The sequence below is a fragment of the Apium graveolens genome, chromosome 7 (assembly GCF_009905375.1).
Source record: "Apium graveolens cultivar Ventura chromosome 7, ASM990537v1, whole genome shotgun sequence".
Taxonomy (NCBI): Eukaryota; Viridiplantae; Streptophyta; class Magnoliopsida; order Apiales; family Apiaceae; genus Apium; species Apium graveolens.
The window spans coordinates 264,251,434-264,271,796 of NC_133653.1; positions in this window are offsets into that span (position 1 = coordinate 264,251,434).

Below are 20,363 nucleotides of genomic sequence, written 5' to 3' on the forward strand. Positions count from 1 at the left end.
ATAGAGTATGCTCAACGTGTTCTTCTAGGTTGTAAACCCTATCATTGTAACTCTTGTTCTTCGTGGCAATGGCGCCCCTCAAAACATTATGAAGTTCAACAATGATGCCGCTATATTAGGGGGTGGATTTTGGTGTTATTGGAAGGGATACCAGTGGTCAAGCGGGGTTAGCTGATGTATCAAATTGTAAAACAAACCAGAAAGCGAAAGTGGCAGAAATGGAAGCTGTAAGATTTGACCTGATGGTTGCGGATAGATTAGGTCACCGTCACATACAGTTGAAATATGATGCTTTTGAGTTAGTGAAGTGTTTCAATGATGGTGTGCGTGTGGATGCTCCGATAAATTTATTAATTGAAGATTTGCAAGTTAGTAACTCCAAATTAAATTTTTATTCTTTCACACATGAAAAGAGAATATGTAATTCAGTTTCTCACTCAATGGCTAGATGTCCGTTGTTGAAGAGTGATGAATGTATCTATGTTGGAAATTTTCCTCCAAGCATTATGACTTTGGTAGAATCTGAATTTAGCTAGTAAAAGTTTTCTTTGATCTAAAAAAAGGTATGGAGTTTTCGAGGAGCGAAAAAAATGAATGCAAGATATCCATTAATATATATATATAAGTTTTTATGAAATAATAAGAAATAAATGGAACGTAGAAAAAAGTGTTTTAAATTATAATATATCTAAATTATAAATATACGATACTAACGTTTTTCACATATCTTCATTATTATACTCATACATTTCAATATTTCTTAACAAGTATATAATTCTAATTTTAATAGTCAACACAGAATGAATGCTCTGTCAGCATAAATCCTCTCAAAGTTTTTCATAACTAACTCTTCCTCTCTGGAAACCATAACTTTCTTAATCTCTCTAGAAACCATAACTCACTCTCTCTCCCTCTCTCTCTCTCAACCGGGATATGGCGAATTATAAAATATAAATTATGTGATTTATGAGCAAATTATGTGAAATATTAAATGAATATTTAAAAATAAATTATTCCAGTTTGACGAGTCAAAAGTGACTTGAGATGGTAAATGATTTATATCGAATTGGGCCGTCAACCGAGACACGACCCGTAAATCTTGGAAGGTGGATTCCGTATTTTTGAAGTAAAGAGGCTATAAAGATATATGTCAATATGAAAGAGCATATAAAGAGTCCTATGTGCTTCTATGATTATCTGAGTTAGAGTATTCAAAGTCGGGTCGTTAATTGGAGTATTGTACGATCAGTGGTTATGAAAAGAAAGTTATAAATAAAGGATTAAATAGAAAAAAATTGGTCAGTATGAGATTTTATTAATCGAGAGATGTGGTTATGTGTTACTTGATTCATATGTGAGTGACTTTTTGGCCAAAGTGTTTTTAAATATTTTAATAATTTATTGTACGAATAATGGGGTTTAATTGACCTTTAAATATTTTTATTAAATCATTGGTATATGATTTAATCGTGAAACCTATTTTATTATCTCTATAATACCCTTATAAATGTTTTTAAAATGATAGTTGGATTTATTTTGAGTTTGAGATATTTTTAAATGATTTTAAGAGCGTTATTTCTATTTTTGAGCATTATCTTGTAAAATTTGTATAAAATAAACCGTTCGCTCAATTTTTTTTAAAACTATCGAGGGATATATATTTTCATGAAATTTAATTTAAAATTATATTTTGTATTTAAATTCCATTTTTCCTATTTATTGTGCAATTTACAAATGAATTTCTAGCTATTAATAAAAATCAGAAAATTGTTTTATGAAGGAAATGATAAAGGACAAGATTGCCCCTTTTATCCCTTTTAACTCACCCCATTTATTCTTCATTTGGCTGCCGGTCATTCACGAACAGTCCTGCTCCTCTCTCTCTTCATTTCTCTCTCAGTAAACACTTGTCATCCATTTTTGGGTCGATTTCTTTCGATTCTCACTCCATTTTAATTGGATTTGTGTACTAGTTCTCTGAATTCTATTGCATGTCTGTAAAACTTGAATTCCTTTCAATTTTTCTGAAAACCCACTTTAGGGTTTGGTCCGAATCATTGAATTCTTGTTTCGTTTTTGATGATAACGACTGAGTTGCGAGTTTTTAAAAGTTTTGGCGAGGTTTCGTGGAAGGAAACCCCGATTGGGGAACCTCCGAGACCTTGCCCCACCGGTGATGAGCTCCGGCGAGTCGGCGGGAGCGGGTCAGCGAAGATATTGTGACGAGGACTAGTTAAGACCCTGGTTAGCGAAGATATTGTGTCATTACAAGTATTCACAGATTTGTACTTAGAAAATATTTTCCAGAATGTATGAAAGATCAAAAGATAAGCGGATTCTTAGAAGTGAAACCATAAATGAGAATGGTTGATTATGAGATATAGTTTACTAACTCGATTAGGTTCATGCCAAAGTCAGTGATTATTGACAGTAGGAAACTAAAAGATCTAAGCAAATAGCCAAATTATGGACCCGAAAACGAGTAGTTACGAGGAAGCATTAAATTTAATTAAAAGTGAGGTAGAAAGTATGAATTATTGGAAGATGGAAGGAGATGGTAAGAAGAGCGGTTGAAAGAAAGAAAGGGGAAAATAAACAAGAACGGAAGATGCAATTCAGGATTGTAAAGGAAAATTCTAGAAATTGCAACAAACTAATTACTTATTTCAAAGGAGCTTGTGCGGAAAGTAAATGTTCTTAGAATTGTTGGATCCCCGCTATCACCAACAACTCCAGTGCCACAAAGAGTAAAGGTTTTTAATCTAAATGTGAAGATAAGGATGAAGAGTTAAATATGAGTACATGAAACATTAGTTGTGAATTATTTTAAGAAAAAAGTGTTAATGGATTCTAGAGTTACTAAATCGTTTATATATCCGAGAATTTGTGGAAAGTTGAATTGTGCTGCATCACCTTTTAGAACTCAATTTTGGTATTGAAGAGGCCAATAAGAATAAAATATATGTCTGTAAAATTTGTTTTGGTTGCGATATTAAGGTAGAAGTTGTCATTTTCTTAACAGACTTTTAAAATATAAATATTTGATGCAATTTTAGGAATGAATTAGTTAGCATATTACGACCCTCAAATCGAGTGCAAGAGTAAGGAAGTAGAATTGAAACTCGAGGAAAACGAGGAAATGGTATTTCGAGGACAAAACAAGAAAAGAGGTCTCTGACGATGATTCAAGTGAAAAGATTATTAAAGCAAGGGTTTGAAGCTTATATGGCTCATGTAGTGGATGTTAATAAAGTACCATCCAATATGGAAGAGATTAATGTTGTTATCAAACTTTCTGATGTATTTCCTAATTAGTTACCAGGATTTCTACCGGATTGAGAAGTTGTATCCATGATTGATTTGACAACTGGGACGGAAGCAATTTCGAAAGCCCCGTATCGGATGACATCGATTGAAATAAAAGAGATAGCGACACAATTATAATAGTTACTAGATGAAGGAGTTAATCAACCAAGTTTATCACATTGGGATGCACAAGTATTATTTGTCAATAGGAAAGACGAAAGTACGAGATTGCACATAGATTATTACAAGCTTTATAAGTTGGCCATTAAGAATAAATATCCTTTACCGCGAGTCGAAGATCTATTTGACTAGTTAAAAGAAGCGAGATGTTTCATGAAAATTAACTTGAGGTTTGGTTATCAACAATTAAAGATTGAGGTAGAATCTATTTTTCGAAGGACATTTCGCATAAGGAATATATATTATGACTTTTTGGTGAAGGATTTTTGAAATGCACGAGCTGCTTTTATGGATTTAATGGAAAGAGTATTTAATAAGTATCTGGACGAGTTTATGATTTTGTTGAGAAACAATAGCTTGATTTACTCAAATCTGATGCAGATCATGCAGGGTGTCTAAGAAAAGAGGAATGGCATGTTAAATTCTTAAAATTACAAATTTTAGTAACTTTTGTTTCTTGGACATATGATTAGTAGCGAACGTATTAAAGTAGGCCCCGTAAAGGATTGAATTAATTGGGAAAGCCCTAAGACTCCAACAGAAGTAACAAGTTTTCTAGAAATGGTCGGTTACCATTTGTACATTATTTCTTGAAGATAAGGGTCCCATTAACAAAGTCGACAAGGAAGAATGAAAGATTCGTGTGTACCCAAAAGTGTGAAGAAAGTTTTATGAAGTTAAATAAAGGATTGGTATCTATACCATTATTCATTTTACCGGATGATCGAAGTGATTTCAGAACCAATAGTGACATTTCTCATAATAGATTGGGATGCGCGTTAATGCAGTAAGGAAAGGTTATTGCTTACACTTCTCGACAATTGAAGTCTCACGAGCAAAAATATTCGACATATAGACTGGAACTGGCAGCGATCAATTTTAAAATTTGAAAGCATTATATGGAGAAAAGTATGAAATTTATGTGAATAATAAGACGTTGAAACATATTTTACTTAGAGAGAAATGAACATGAGGCAAAGTTGATGGTTGGAATTGATCAAGGATTATGATTGCACTATACACTATCATTCTAGGAAGGCTAGTGTCGCAACAAATGCGTTAAGCTGCAAGGAAAAGACTGAGCATGTTGACTACATGATTAGAATTGATAAGTGAATTGGAGAAGATAAAAATTGAAGTACGAAGTCCAGAATCAGTGGGTCATGTAAGTATACAATAATATATTACTAGAATTAGTGATAAAGATTAGACAATGTCAAAAACAAATAATGGTTCGTGAAAGAACAAATTGTGAGATGCAGAGATTGAGACCCAAAATGATGAGAAAGATATATCTAGATTTTCTTCTCGTAGATAGATACTTAAAGTTACAAAGTTAAAGTATAAAATATTGCAGAAAGTTTGTAATTCGAAATTCAGTTCATTTTGAAAACACAAAATTGTATAAAGGTTTAAAATAAGTGGTCAAATATGAGGAAAGTGATTTCAGAATCATAAGTAAGGATTTTACGTGTCTGTTAGGTCACACAACACTATAGAAGGGGGTTGAATATAGTGTTTATACAATCAAATCGATTTAGAACACAAGTATATAACAGTAATCAAGTTTATTCAATATAATAAGCTCTGTTACAAAGTAGGTTAAACTACTCTCTCAGTGATGAACAATATCACTAAGAGCTGCTAGATTACAATGTATAATCTTTCACGTGAATGATAACACTTATAGTGTAAACCCTAAGCTGTGTTTATATAGTACACAGTTACAAGATATCTTCTAATTGATATGAAATATAATTCTGTCTCCTAAAATATATCAATCAGATATTATCTTTTACAAGTCTTCTAGTCTTCTAATTCTCCATGCATATCTTCTTTTGTTTTAGTCCAGATCATCTCCTGTAAATTAGCCGCATTCCTTATCTGAAGTACCCGCACTTAAGTCCTGATATAAATCCTGACGACCTTAAGTTCTGATATAAGTTCTGACTTCAGTAAGTCCTGATTTCCAGTAAGTCCTGATAAATCCTGATATTAAGTTCTGAAACTAAACACAACAGATTAGACATGACATCACAAATATATCTAACAATCTCCCCCAACTTGTAAATTATGAAAAATATACAAGTTAATAGATTTGATGATGTCAAAAATATTTAAGTACAAATGTAATGAGAGTTTATTTAGACAACTAACTATAACTTACAGTCCTTGCAGCTTTTACCAATCTTACTGAATCAATCTGAATCCAAAATAATTCTTGACAAAGTTTGATATCAGCTTCTCTTCTGCATTTCTCAGGACTTGAGCTAATGTAGCCTTGACTTGCTTCATTTCTTCATCTTGACTTCCAATCTGGTAGATTACAATCCTAAGTGCTGAGATGTGATTTCTTTCCAATCCATCACCAAGTCTGATTACCCTTGGATGAGATGAGTCTTCATTATAGCACAGACATTTCTCTTTCAGAATAACTTCAAGTTTAGCAGAATCCTTCTTCATTGGAATTTCACTTCCATCATCTTCAACTATCTTTGAAATAAATTCTGTAACCCTTGATCCAGAGATTCTGGCTTTATCCCTTATGGTCTTCATGATGAGATTTGACCATCTTCTAGTAATCTCAGACTTTATCTCCAAAAGATAATGAAAGAATTGAAGTTCTTTCAGAGATTTGTTCAGCACATCTGATTCTGACATTCTGTATGTTCTTCCATCTTCAAGAAATAGAATCAGCTTTTCTTTGACATTACTCTTATCATGAACATCCAGTACCCCTTGAACAAATATAACCTTGTCAAGGTATTTTTGTGTAACTTCCTCAAGTGATTTGTCAGTTAATAAAAATGGATCTCTGGTAATTACTTCAACTCATGTTTTGATCTTGGCTTCTTCAGAACCTAATCCAGCTCTGTCTCTTGCTTCTCTGGCTTTCAATCCAACAGTCATGAAATCAGATAGCAGCTGACTTTTCTTAGGATCTGATGGTTTAACAATTTTCCATAGGAGTTTCTTCTTATCAGTAACTGTCATCTTGCCCAAATCAACTTGAGCTCTGTCAGAGGTTGATGTCTTGATGACTTGTTCAGAATTTGTAACTGCTTCCTTATTTTCTTGAGCAGGTAGCTTCTCAGAATTTGATAAACTCTGAGCTTCCAAAGTTTGAGTAGTTTGAGCATTATCAGTAGTTAACTCTGTTTCTTTCAGTTTCTTCCTTCTCTTCAAAGATTCAACTTCCTCTTCTATCAGAGTATCATCATCATGCATTGTAGCTTGATAGATAGGATCAATTAGAACTGAAGGAGTTTTCTTTTTCTGAATCTTTGCTGGTTCATCAATCTTTTCTTTCCCTTTTGCTTTGGGATCAATTTCAACTTGTGATCTTGTCTTGGCCTTTGAAGCCTCAGAAGTTGACCTTTCCTTGATCACAATGCCTTTTTCCTTAGGCCTTGGAGGTTTCTTTGCATTAGAAGCTTTAGATTTAAGATTTGTCTTCTCAGCTGCAAATCTAGCTTCTTCCGCCTTTAGAGTCTCTAAATCCATTCCAGGATTGTGCTTGAGAAATAATCTTTTAGCAATTTCTTCATCAAGTGTCTGAATCTTGGGATCCTTATAGTAGACAGTAGTCTCCCTTCCCTTAAGCTTCAGAGTTTGTAAAAACTGCTGAGAGTCTTGACTTCCAGACTGAATGAGAACATCAGAAATTGATATCAGATTTTGATTATCGGAACTTGCTATCAGAGTTTGAGCATTTACAGCTTCAGAACTTGAATTCTTCTGTGTAGAAGATTTGCTAGAATCAGAAATTAGTTTCTGTGAAGAAACTTTGCTGCTTTGCTTTTCTTGACCTTGACCCTTGCCCTTGCTAGGGTTTCCCTGGTCATCTTCTTTATCATCCTTCTTCTTTAGTGTTTGAATAGTAGAGCATTTGGACTTAACTACCTTATCCCCCTTTTTGGCATCATCTGGCAGGAGTAGTGAGAGAAGAAGTTCCACTGAAGATTAGATTTTAGTTAATTGAATTTGTTGAGCAGCTTGATTTTGCAAGACCTCATCCAGTTGGGCCTACTGCTTTTCTTGAACTTTTTCAATAGCTTCCACTTTCTCATGAATTGGTCTGATAAACCTGTTCTTGTCTAACTTGAGCATCAGGTCCAGCTTATCAACATTTTCTTGAAGTTTATTAACTTTTTCATGAGTAATGGAGTGTTGACCCTGAAGATTTTTAGTACTGAGAGCTGTGACTTTAAGTTGAGCTTTGAAGTCAGAATTTGTCAACAAGTCATCAGCTTTTGCAATATGATATGACAGAACTTTTGAGCTGGGAATGAAGTCAGATTCATTCCACTTCTTGGTCCATTCAACTCCTCTGTGAGTTTCTTCCCATGAAACAGGAGCATATTTTTAAACAAATTTTAACAATGCCTCATTTCCAAGAATTAGAGCATTTACTGGATCACTTTCTCCAGAACTTGAGTGAATCTCATCATCTTCTGACAGTACTAAAGTGTGTGTCACTGAAGGTGATTCTGGTACAACTTCATCCATTTCCACATCCAGAATTGGTGTGGTAGGAACTTCAGCATGTAATAGAGAGATAGGTGGAGTTGACTCCTTTGCTTGTGGTGCTTCCAGATACAAGACAGATGGAATGTTCAGCCTATGAATGTCAATTTCAGGACTTAATCCTGAATCTTCAACTGTAGTTGTTTCTCTAAGTGGAGAGATAAGAGGTGTGATCACTGTGTCTGGAACAGTGTCTTCAGGTTGTGGTAGAGCTTCAATCACTATTGGTTCTGATGAGATCAGAGATTCCTGATCCCCTTCCTCAGCTTCTTCATATTGAGTTTGTGTTATTCTCACACCTGCTATCTTCTTCTTTGATCTTGATTTCTTAGATATAGGAGAGACATTATCTGTATCAGAGTTTGAAGACCTTTTTCTTTTCCGAAGACTAGAACCCTCAACTTCATTCTTTTTCTGAGGAGTTACCTCTTCAGCTTCTACCTCCTTCTGAAAAATTACATTTTCAGCTTCTACCTCCTTCTGAAAAATTACATTTTCAGCTTCAATTTCTACAGGTTCTGATGTGGGAACCTGTTCCTGCTCATCTTCATCTGATTCATCTCTCAGAATCAGCCTTCTCTTTCTCCTTGGTGGAGATTGAGGAACAGATTTTGCTTCTGAAGGTTTAGATCTAGATGTTGTAGCAGATTTTACAACTGTCACCTTTTGGGAAGTACCAGAGGTTGGTTTGGTAGTAGGTGCTGATGGTTGTGGTTGAGAAGATTGTGCTGGTTGGAAATAGGTTCTGATGGTAGGCTGTGGTTGAGAGTTGGAAGCCTGTGTTGGTTGAGGTTGAGAGGGTGTAACTTCAGGAAATTTAGGTGTGTATGTGTTGGGGTCAGAGTTTACTAAGAACTCTTTAACATAGTCAGGAATTTGAAGGGGTCTTCGTAAGTTTTTCTTATTATCAGTAGATAACACATCTATGAAAGCCCCTTTTAGCAAGTTTAAAAGGTTGAATTGACTCACTAAAGTTTTGGGGCTTATCAGAACAACAAAAACTGTAAATGAGTTGACAAAATCTAGCAAAGTAAACAGTATTTGGGTCCTCCTTCATCCTATCCCCAATAAAACCCAAAATAGCAGTAGCATAATCAAAATGAGTTTGATTAAGAAGTGCATACCCTATTTGCTGACTCAGAATTGGAATGACATCAAAGTTGGAGCATTTGTTGGCAAAAGCTCTGGTGATGCAGTCAAAGAAAAAACTCCACTCCCTTTTTATGTAGGGTCTCTTCAGTTGTCCCAGCTTGGATAAACTTTTCTCATAGCCAAGATTGGCCATCATACTCTGTAGTAGTGGATCTTCAATCTGAGCATTGAAATTGCAATTTTCTGGCAGATGTAAAGCTTGTCGAACAGTAGACAAAGTAACCAGATGCTCATCTTCCCCTGTTGTGAAAATAATACTTGGGGACCCAGCTTCACCACCATCATCATAAACACCAGTCCTCCAAAACTCCAGTATTTGTTTGCCTGAGAGAAGCTGTGGTTGGGTCAGAGCATACCCAATCTCACTGCGAGCCAGAAAGTCTTGAATGAAGTGCAGATCTGAAGGAGCCTCGTCCTTGTTGAGAATAGCCATGTAGTTGTTGGGAACAAACTTGGATCCATTAAAGATGATGTCCTTTGGTGCCATTTCTGTAAGAAATTAAGTGAAAAGTTGTGTGTATAGAAGGTGTTTGATAAAAATGCCTGTAAGAAATAGCTTCATAGAATATTAGAGAGTGAGAGAGAATAAGAGAGATTAGAAAATAAGAATAGTAGGTAAAAGATTGTAAAATCTTTTAACTCTCTTATTTATACACTCCACGTGACAACGGCTATTTTTGTGAGCAGAACAGACTTTTTACACCTGGCAGCATGGAAACAGTCAAAACAGTAATGAGTGGACACGGTAAACGTGCAGTAATTATTGCTCACATGTTATTACCAAAACAAACACGCAACCCATTAACCAAATGATTATCACTGTTTTTATCGCACTTAATTATTTTCTGATAAAATATAACCATTACAGTAAATACTTAAAATAAGTCAAGTAATTAAATAATGCCACGTAAGCATCAGAGTTTCCATCAGGATTTGCATCAGAACTTGACTATTATCAGAATTTAACGGTCATCAGAATATGGCTTCTGTACTCAAAAAGTGAATGACAGTTTCTGTGATTCTTCACACAAATACTGACTAGTTTTTTCAGAGTTTAATCATCAGAACTTGTCCTTAGAATTTATGCAAATAATACTTAACTGTTTGTCAGAAACAACTTAATCACCACAGTAATTTTCATCATTCATATGGAGTGAGAGTGCGTGCATTTACAAATGATCAGATAAAGATTAAAGTCTGATAAACTTCAGATATCTTAGAAATAAAGCATAACTAAGAAAAATGCTTAAAATTTGTCTTTAATTTTGAAGTCTACTATAGAATAAATTTATGCAAGAGTCCACCTCAACTGTTTGTGCTCATTTTATGCATCTTTTGACATTCTTTTTACAGTGAGTCACAACTGCTATCAGAATTTATGCTGTTATCAGAATATTTCTCCAGTAATCAGAGAATGTGAAAAGTCACCAAGAAAAATTTATTTGCTTTTCTAATGCATATAACTTAATACCAGCAATGCACTTGGGTCTTCCCTTTCACATATTTACTCTTGATCTCAAAGGAGTACCTGATTTCAATTTTTCTTTTCTTTTATTTTCTTCAGATAAGTGAGGCTTATCAAGCATGTAGTTCATCCTTAAGATTTACTGATATCAGAATTTAACAGATAAGAAACAATAATCTAGTTTGTGACTTAGTAATAAGATACAAGAAGTAGATTTGACTAAGATCAAAATCAGAGTTTGCTTGTGTTATGGATTTCCACATAAACAACTAATTCAAACATGGGATATATAGTTTGTTAAAGACTACTAAGTCAGCATCTAACAAGATAATCCTCATTGGATTGAACAGTCACAGAACATTCAAAACACTTTCAGAGTTTGTAGAATCACATCAAATAATAATCAGTATTTAATATGTTACAATTTAAGCACAGATTACATGGAGATAAGACAATCTGTAAACACTGATCATAAAGTCCGATGCATGAGAACAAAAACTAAACAGATTTTGAGAAAGAACCTGAAACCATTCCAAGTTCATTTACCAGTCTTGTAAAAGTAGCTTCACATAGTGGTTTTGTGAAGATATCTGCTAGTTGTTGATCTGTTGGAACAAAATACAATTCCACTGTACCTTCCATCACATGTTCCCTTATGAAATGGTACCTAATGCTGATGTGCTTTGTCATTGAGTGTTGAACTGGATTACCTGTCATAGCAATAGCACTTTGATTATCACAGTAAATGGGTATTTTAGAAAATTCTAACCTATATTCCGGTAACCGATTCTTCATCCAAAGAATCTGTGCACAACAGCTTCCTACAACAAAATATTTTGCTTCTGCAGTTGATGTGGAAATTGATTTCTGTTTCTTTCTAAACCAAGAAACCAATCTGCCTCCAAGAAATTGGCAGCTTCCACTAGTGCTTTTCCTGTCTATTTTGCATCCTGCAAAATCTGCATCTGAGTAACCTATTAGCTTAAAGTCTGATTCCCTAGGATATCACAATCCTAGATCAGCTGTACCCTTGAGGTACTTGAAAATTCTTTTCACAACTATTAGATTAGGTTCTCTTGGATCAACCTGAAATCTTGCACAAAGACAGGTAGTATACATGATATCAGGTCTACTTGCAGTCAAATATAGAATTGAGCCAATAATACCTCTGTAGTAAGTAATATCTACTGATGCTCCAGTATCTTTATATAACTTGGTGGCAGTGGCCATGGGAGTTGATGCAGTTGAATTGTCTTGCATTCCAAATTTCTTGAGTAAATTTTTGGTGTACTTGGATTGATTTATAAAAGTACCTTCTTCAATTTGCTTGACTTGAAGTCCCATAAAATAGCTAAGTTCTCCCATCATACTCATTTGATATTTTGACTGCATTAGCTTGGAAAATCTTTCACAAAGCTTTGTATTTGTAGAGCCAAAGATGATATCATCAATATATATCTGTACCAAAAGTAAGTCCTTTCCATGGTTGAGGTAGAACAGAGTTTTATCAATTGTGCCTCTGGTAAATCCACTTTCCAGAAGGAATTGAGCTAAAGTCTCATAACATGCTCTTGGAGCTTGCTTAAGGCCATAAAGTGCTTTGTCAAGCCTGTAGACATGATTTGGAAATTTTGGATCTACATTGAGAAAAGCACTTTTCACATCCATTTGAAAGACTTTAAACTTCTTGTGAGCAGCATAAGCCAAAAAGATTCTTATGGCTTCCAATCTAGCAACTAGAGCAAATGTTTCATCATAGTCAATACCCTCCTGTTGAGAGTAACCTTTAGCAACCAGCCTTGCTTTGTTTCTTGTAATTATGCCATCACTGTCAGTTTTATTTCTGAACACCCATTTTGTACCAACAATTGATCTGTTTTTTGGTCTTGGCACTAGGGTCCAGACTTTATTTCTTTCAAATTCATTTAACTCTTCCTGCATTGCTTGCACCCAATCAGCATCTTAAAGAGCTTCTTCTACTTTTTTTGGTTCAGTCTGAGATAGAAAGGAATGATAGAGATATTCATTTGATGTTTCTGTTCTAGTTCTGACACCTGCTTCAGGATCTCCAATTATTAAGTCAGGTGTGTGTGTGCTTTAGTCCACTTCCTTGCAGATGGAAGTTGATCTCTAGAACTAGATCATCCCCCATGATCCATGCTATCTCCATCAGCATTTTCTGATGCTCCCCCTGAAGTTATGCTCTCTAAAATTCCAGAATTTGAGTTGGATCCTTCAGGAATTGAAGAATCAGAGTTTCCAGAATTATCAGAATTTGGCTCATCAGAACTTGATGAATCAAAACTTGAGGAGCCAGTGACTGGTTCTGATGCTTCTTGAGAGTCTTGAGATGTAGGATCATTAGCTTGCTCCCCCTGAATAGGTGCATTTTCCTTTGGAGCAGTTACCACGATTTCAATGACATCAGAATTTAACCCGTCAGAACTTATAGGATCAGGATTTAGGTCATCATAACTTACAGAATCAGAATTTATATCTTCATTTTTAAATCTCAGTTGATCATGATCATTGAAATCTTCAAGTCCAGTAATCTTTTTATCATCAAAAGATACATTGATAGATTCCATGACAACCCTTGTTCTTAAATTGTAAACTCTGAAGGCTTTTGTGGAAAGTGGATATCCAACAAAAATTCCTTCATCAGCTTTTAGATCAAACTTTGACAGCTGTTCAGGATGAGTCTTAAGAACAAAACACTTGCATCCAAATACATGAAAGTATTTCAGATTTGGATTCTTTTTCTTCACCATCTCATATGGTGTTTTTTCATGCTTGTTTATAAGTGTAGCATTCTATATAAAATAAGCAGTATGCACAGCTTCAGCCCAAAAATAGGTTGGTAGATTTGCTTCATTAAGTATAGTTCGTACAGCTTCAATAAGAGTCATGTTCTTTCTTTCTACAACTCCATTCTGCTGTGGAGTTCCAGGTGCAGAAAATTCCTGCTTTATTCCATGCTCTTTGTAGAACTCTTCCATGATTGAATTCTTGAACTCAGTGCCATTATCACTTCTTATGATTTTAACAGAATCTTTGACTAACTTATCCATCTGTCTGACATGATCAGTTAGAGTAGATGCAGTTTCATTCTTCTTGTGCAACAAATACACCCAAGTGTATCTTGTGAACTCATCCACTATAACCATAGCATATTTCTTCTTTGCAATAGACATGACATTGACTGGACCAAATAGATCAACATGCAGTAAGAGATAAGGCTCAAGAATTGAGGATTCAATTTTGCTCTTGAATGTAGATTTTCTGTATTTTGCCTTTTGACATGAGTCACAAAGTCCATCAGGAGCAAATACTGATTTTGGCAGTACTCTCGCAAGATCTTTCTTTACTAGCTCATTTATGTTGTTGAAATTTAAATGAGAGAGTCTCTTGTGCCAATTCCAGCTTTCTTCAATTGATGCTCTGCTTAACAGATAGATTGCAGAACCATCAGAGTTTGTTGAAAGTCTGGATTCATATATGTTACCATGTCTATAACCTTTCAGAACCACTTTGCTTGTAGAATTACTTACAACTTCACAGTGTTCTTCAAAGAAATCCACATGATAACCTCTGTCACAGATTTGACTCACACTTAGCAGATTATGTTTAAGTCCTGAGACAAGAGCTACTGTTTCAATTATGACATTTCCAAGATTGATATTGCCATATCCCAGAATCTTTCCCATGTTGTCATCTCCATAAGAAACTCCTGGGCCAGCTTTCTCCACAAAGTCTGATAGCAGGGCTTTATTTCCAGTCATATGTCCTGAACATCCACTGTCCAGAACTATGATGTTTTTCATGTTGCCCTGCAATCACAAAGACCACTATTGGTTAGTTTTAAGGACCCAGACTTGCTTGGTCCTTTGGCCCTTTTAAGTTTGTTAGTATTTGCAGCGGATTTAGTTTCAGAGTTTATGCTAACATGCTTTCTATCAGACTTTATATCAGACTTTGCATCAGAATTTACACTTGAAGGAATTACACTAACTTTCTTTAAAGAAGGTTTTTTTTTATAATAATCATAGTACAAACTATGATATTCCTTACAAGTATAAATAGCATGCCATAAACTACCACAATAAAAATAAGGATTTTATGGTTTAAACCTAACAGACTGACTCTTAACTCCTGATTTAGGAGGTAAAGAGTTTATATCTTTATTTTTCCTGCAAAAAGAAGCAAGATGGTTAGAGTTTCCACAATTATAACATTTCTTTCTAGAAGCATTAGGAACAGGCATATAATTATTGCTTTATTCACACCATCATTTCCAATCCTATTTTTCCTAGCTTCTTTGACCTTGCTCACATTTTTAATCTCTTTCATCTTATGCTTAAGCTGCTTCTTTTTCATTAAACCTATGTTTACTGAAGCTCGTTTGTCCTGCTTTAATTTGTCAAAATTTGACTTTTCTTTGACTTCTGTCTTAGAGTCTTTCATCTTTTCAGAATCAGACACAACAGTTTTTGCTACAAATTTAACAGGATTAACTTTAGGCTTTTCAGCTTTCTTGGTAAAGTTTGGTTTTGATGACACAGATTCCTTTTCTTCTTTATCATCCAGGTAACCTAGTCCTTTTTTCCAATTTCCATTTTCTAATATTTTCTGAGTTGCTCTTCCAGAGTTAGTCCAAGTTTTGATTATCTACTTTTCCTTTTCCAGTTCAGATTTAAGAGATCTATTCAGTTTTAGCACTTCATCTCTAACATACAAAGCCTCATCTCTTTCTTTCTGAGTTTGATGAAATATAACTAACTCTTTTTCTAAGTAGTCATTTCTGTTTCTAAGAGCAAGACTTTCAGATGTTAATCTTTCATTTATTAAAGTTTGATCTCTAAAACTAATGAACATGGTTTTCAGATATAATCTTAGCTCATAAATATCATCAGTATGAAAAGCAAGAGTTGAATGAGGTACCTTCAATTCAGCAGCATCAGAACTGCTATCAGTATTTGCCATTAAGGCATAGTTCACCTCATCTTCAGAATCTGAAGTGTCTGCCCAGTTTTTCTTCTTTGTGATAAGTGTTTGGCCTTTATCACCTTTTCCTTTCTTGTAGTCAGGAGAGATGTGGCCTCTTTCACCACAACTGTAGCATTTGACATTTGAGTTGTCTCCTCTGTCAGACTTTCCTCCTTTGCCTTCAGACTTTCTGAACCCTTTCTTTTCAGAACTTCCACCTTTCCTGGAAAACTTCTTGCCCTTTCTGAATTTCTTGTAGGCTATCTTTGTGACACCATAAGAGCACACAGTTGCATCATCTCTGCATCAACATCCATTTCAGATAAATTTTCAGATTCTGAATCATCATCATCAGAATATGATGACTCTGAATCAGAATGTATGATGAGAGCCTTTCCTTTGCCCCTCTTTGAGACAACCACTTTAGGATATTCCTCCTCGTCTTTAAGTGCAACTTTCTTTGACTTTCTTCCATGCCTTTTGCTCCTTTTATCCATCTCAAGTTCATGAGTCTTGAGCATACCATAAATTTCATCAAGAGTAGTTTCAGTAAAGTCATAGTTGTCTCTTATGGTAGTAGACTTCAAATCCCAATTTTCAGGAAGAGCTAAAAGGAATTTTAGATTTGAATCTTCAAGATCATATTCCTTGTCCACCAGTGACAGATCATTCAAGAGTTTGGCAAACCTGTCATATAAATCAGTTAATGACTCATCAGCTTTTGAGTCAAAGTGCTCATACTCTTGTGTGAGTATAGTCTTCATGTTCTTTTTGATGGCTTCAGTTCCCTGGCATCTTATCTCTAAAGCATCCCATATTTCCTTTGCAGTCTTGCATCCAATTACCCTGTTTGACATGACATTGTCAATTGCACTATGAAGCAGATGCCTTACCCTTGCATCCTTGGCAATAGATGAGATGTCTTCAGTTGTGTAATCACCTTTCTCCTTTGGTATCATCTTTGTTGGTTGATCAGCAACTGCAACAGAAATCTTGGTAGGCTTATATGGTCCATCATTAATTCTATCAAGGTATTTTGGATCTTTGGCTTCCAGAAACATAGCCATCTTTACCTTCCATATAGGATACTCAAATGCTCTCAGTATGGGAACCCTAATGGTTTCATATCGACTGTGGGTTTGATTGTTTTGAGTATCTTGAGTTTTGGTGGGCTTAGATGGAGTTTGTGTTTCGTCAGACATGATTGTAAATTGGATCTCACTGTTTGTATATCAACAGAGAGGCTCTGATACCACTTGTTAGGTCACACAACACTATAGAAGGGGATTGAATATAGTGTTTATACAATCAAATCAATTTAGAACACAAGTATGTAACAGTAATTAAGTTTATTCAATATAATAAGCTCTTTTATAAAGTAGGTTAAACTACTCTCTCAGTGATGAACAATATCACTAAGAGTTGCTAGGTTACAATGTATAATCTTTCTCGTGAATGATAACACTTATAGTGTAAACCCTAAGCTGTGTTTATATAGTACACAGTTACAAGATATCTTCTAATTGATATGGAATACAATTATGTCTCCTAAAATATATCAATCAGATATTATCTTTCACAAGTCTTCTAGTCTTCTAACTCTCCATGCATATCTTCTTTTGTTTTAGTCCAGATCATCTCCTGTAAATCAGCCGCATTCCTTATCTAAAGTACCCGCACTTAAGTCCTGATATAAATCTTGACGGCCTTAGTTCTGATATAAGTTCTGACTTCAGTAAGTCCTGATTTCCAGTAAGTCCTGATAAGTCCTGATATTAAGTTCTGAAATTTAACACAACAGATTAGACATGACATCACAAATATATCTAACAGTGTCAGAGAGCAAGGCAGGACATTAAAAAGGTCAAGTGAATTGCTTCAGCCCTTAGACATTCCTGGATGGAAGTGTGGACATCTTACCATGAACTTTATAGTGGGACTTCCAAGAACAAGAATTGATTATAAGGCAGCTGGGTAAATATAAGCAAATTGATCTCGTCGATAAAAAAATTTCGATTAATGAAAGGTTCAATTGTATTTGAACAAGATAAAAATGCATCATTTATGGCAACTAATCAAAGTTCCAGATTTAACTCGAGACTTTAAAGGAAACCCTATGAGTGCTTAAACATCGGGACATACATGAGTTATTCTTACCAATTGCGAGCAGATGGCCAAGCGAAAAGAAATTTAGATTATGCAAGAAATGTTAACAATCGACACCTTGGTTTGAAGGCAATTGAAGATGTGTATTTTATGATTAGTCAAATTATGTCGGGTTAGCTGCAATGTGGGTACGACTATGTCACTTTATGAAGACCAGCGAAAAAAGGGAGTGATTTGTAAGTATATTACGAGAACTGGACAAATTAAAAAGTGTTGAATGTGAATAAAATGAGAAGATTATTTGTGTGAGATGTTCGCAAAGATAAACACCTATAAATGGTGTAAAGAAAAGGGATATGTGGTAGTAATGATTGATATGAAAATGAGTATGAGTCATCTATGAGAAATGAAGCATCATCTTTTTTATTTCTAAGAAATATTAAACTCATGGCATTTCCTTCCTATCCACAAACTTTCTATTGCAACATAATTGGTTTCTGCAATTAATATTGCCAGTTGATTAGGACAGACAATGCATATGGTTTGACTGTTTGTCTTTGTGACAAAAGGGTCTGGTGGGATGCCACATAATTACGTGTTATAAACTGTATAGTACTAAGACTGGCCATCTTATGTACATATATGGTTGCTCTCAGTCATATCTACATATTCTTCACCCTTTCTTCCTTCAGAATTGATTCATTGACTTCAAATTCCATCAAATGCTCTATGACAATGAGTTTCATAAAAAAAAAAATCAAGTTAAATATTGAGTACAACATACGATCTTATATTCCATATTCCTTATCCCCAATAGAAGAGAAAATGGAACATAAGCGGATCGGTGTTCAAAGCTCTAAATTATATCGAAAGTGAATATAAGGTAGCATATCCCTCCCTTGTGAATCAAGCGTGGTATTGTACTTAAGAATGATAGTTGCAAACTGTGAACCTTATAATAATAGATGATTCATTTGAGTTTTAGTTTGATTTGGTATGTGTAGAATAACCGATCTGAGTGTTAGGCCAATAAGAAAAAGTGTTAAGATAAGTCTATGGCATTTATGAGAGTTTTGTGAATAAATCATAGAGATTTATTTAGTTAGACTTGATTTTGAGGACATAATCATTTTAAGGGGGGAATATTGTAACAACCGGGATGTCACGAATTATAAAATATAATTTATATGGTTTATGAGCAAATTATGTGAAATAGTAAAGGAATATTTAAAAATAAATTATTCCAGTTTGATGAGTCAAAAGTGACTTAAGATGGTAAATGATTTTTATCGAATTAGGCCGTCAACCGAGACGCGGCCTGTATATATTGGAAGGTGGATTCCGTATTATTGAAGTAAAGAAGATATAAAGAAATATGTCAGTGTGAAAGTATAAAGAGTCCTATATGCTTCTATGATTATCTGAGTTAGAGTATTGAAAGTCGGGTCGTTAATTGGAGTATTGTACGATCAGTGATTATGAAAAGAAAGTTGTAAATAAAGAATTAAATAGAAAACAATTGGTGAGTATGAGATTTTATTAATCGAGAGATTTGATTATGTGTTATTTGATTCATATGTGAGTGACTTTGTGGTCAAAGTGTTTTTAAATATTTTAATGATTTATTGTACGAAAAATGAGGTTCAATTGACCTTTAAATATTTTTATTAAATCATCGGTATATGATTGAATCGTGAAAATTATTTTATTATCTCTAGAATATCCTTAGAGATATTTAAAAAATGATAGTTGGATTTATTTTGAGATTGGGATATTTTAAAATGATTTCATGAACGTTACTTCTACTTTTGAGCATTATCTTGTAAAATTTGTATAAAATAAACCGTTCGCTCAAAAATTATTTTAAAAATATCGAGGGATAGATATTTTCATGAAATTTAATTTAAAATTATATTTTGTATTAAAATTTCGTTTTTCCTATTTATTGTACAATTTACAAATGAATTTCTAGCTATTAATAAAAAATCAGAATATTGTTTTATGAAGGAAATGACAAAGGACAAGATTGCTTCTGTCTTTATCCCTTTAAACTCACCTCATTTATTCTTCATTTGGATGCCAGTCATTCACGAACAGTCCTGCTCCTCTCTCTCTCTCTCTTCATTTCTCTCTCAGTAAACACTTGTCATCCATTTTTGGGTCGATTTCTTTCGATTCTCACTCCATTTTGAGTGTGTTGTGTATCAGTTCTCTAACTTCTATTGCATGTTTGTAAAACTTGAATTCCTTTCAATTTTTCTGAAAACCCACTTTAGGGTTTGATCCGAATCATTGAATTCTTGTTTCATTTTTTATGATAACGACTGGGTTGTGAGTTTTTAAAAGTTTTAGTGAGGTTTAATGGAAGAAAACCCCGATTGGGGAACCTCCGAGACCTTGCCCCGCCGGTGATGAGCTCCGGCAAGTCGGCGGGGGCAGTGATGCAACGATGAGCCCGAGAAAAGTCATAAAACACCCGATTTTTGCTATGCATGTGCAACAAATTATTTTTCAGAATTCTATTTATGATTAATTCTTATAATTTGGCTCGTTTTGAGTCTAACATAAAGTATGTGTGTGCTTGATTATGTGTTTCTATGAGAGGTATGATAATGCGTGTCGAGTTGGATTAGTCTTGCAA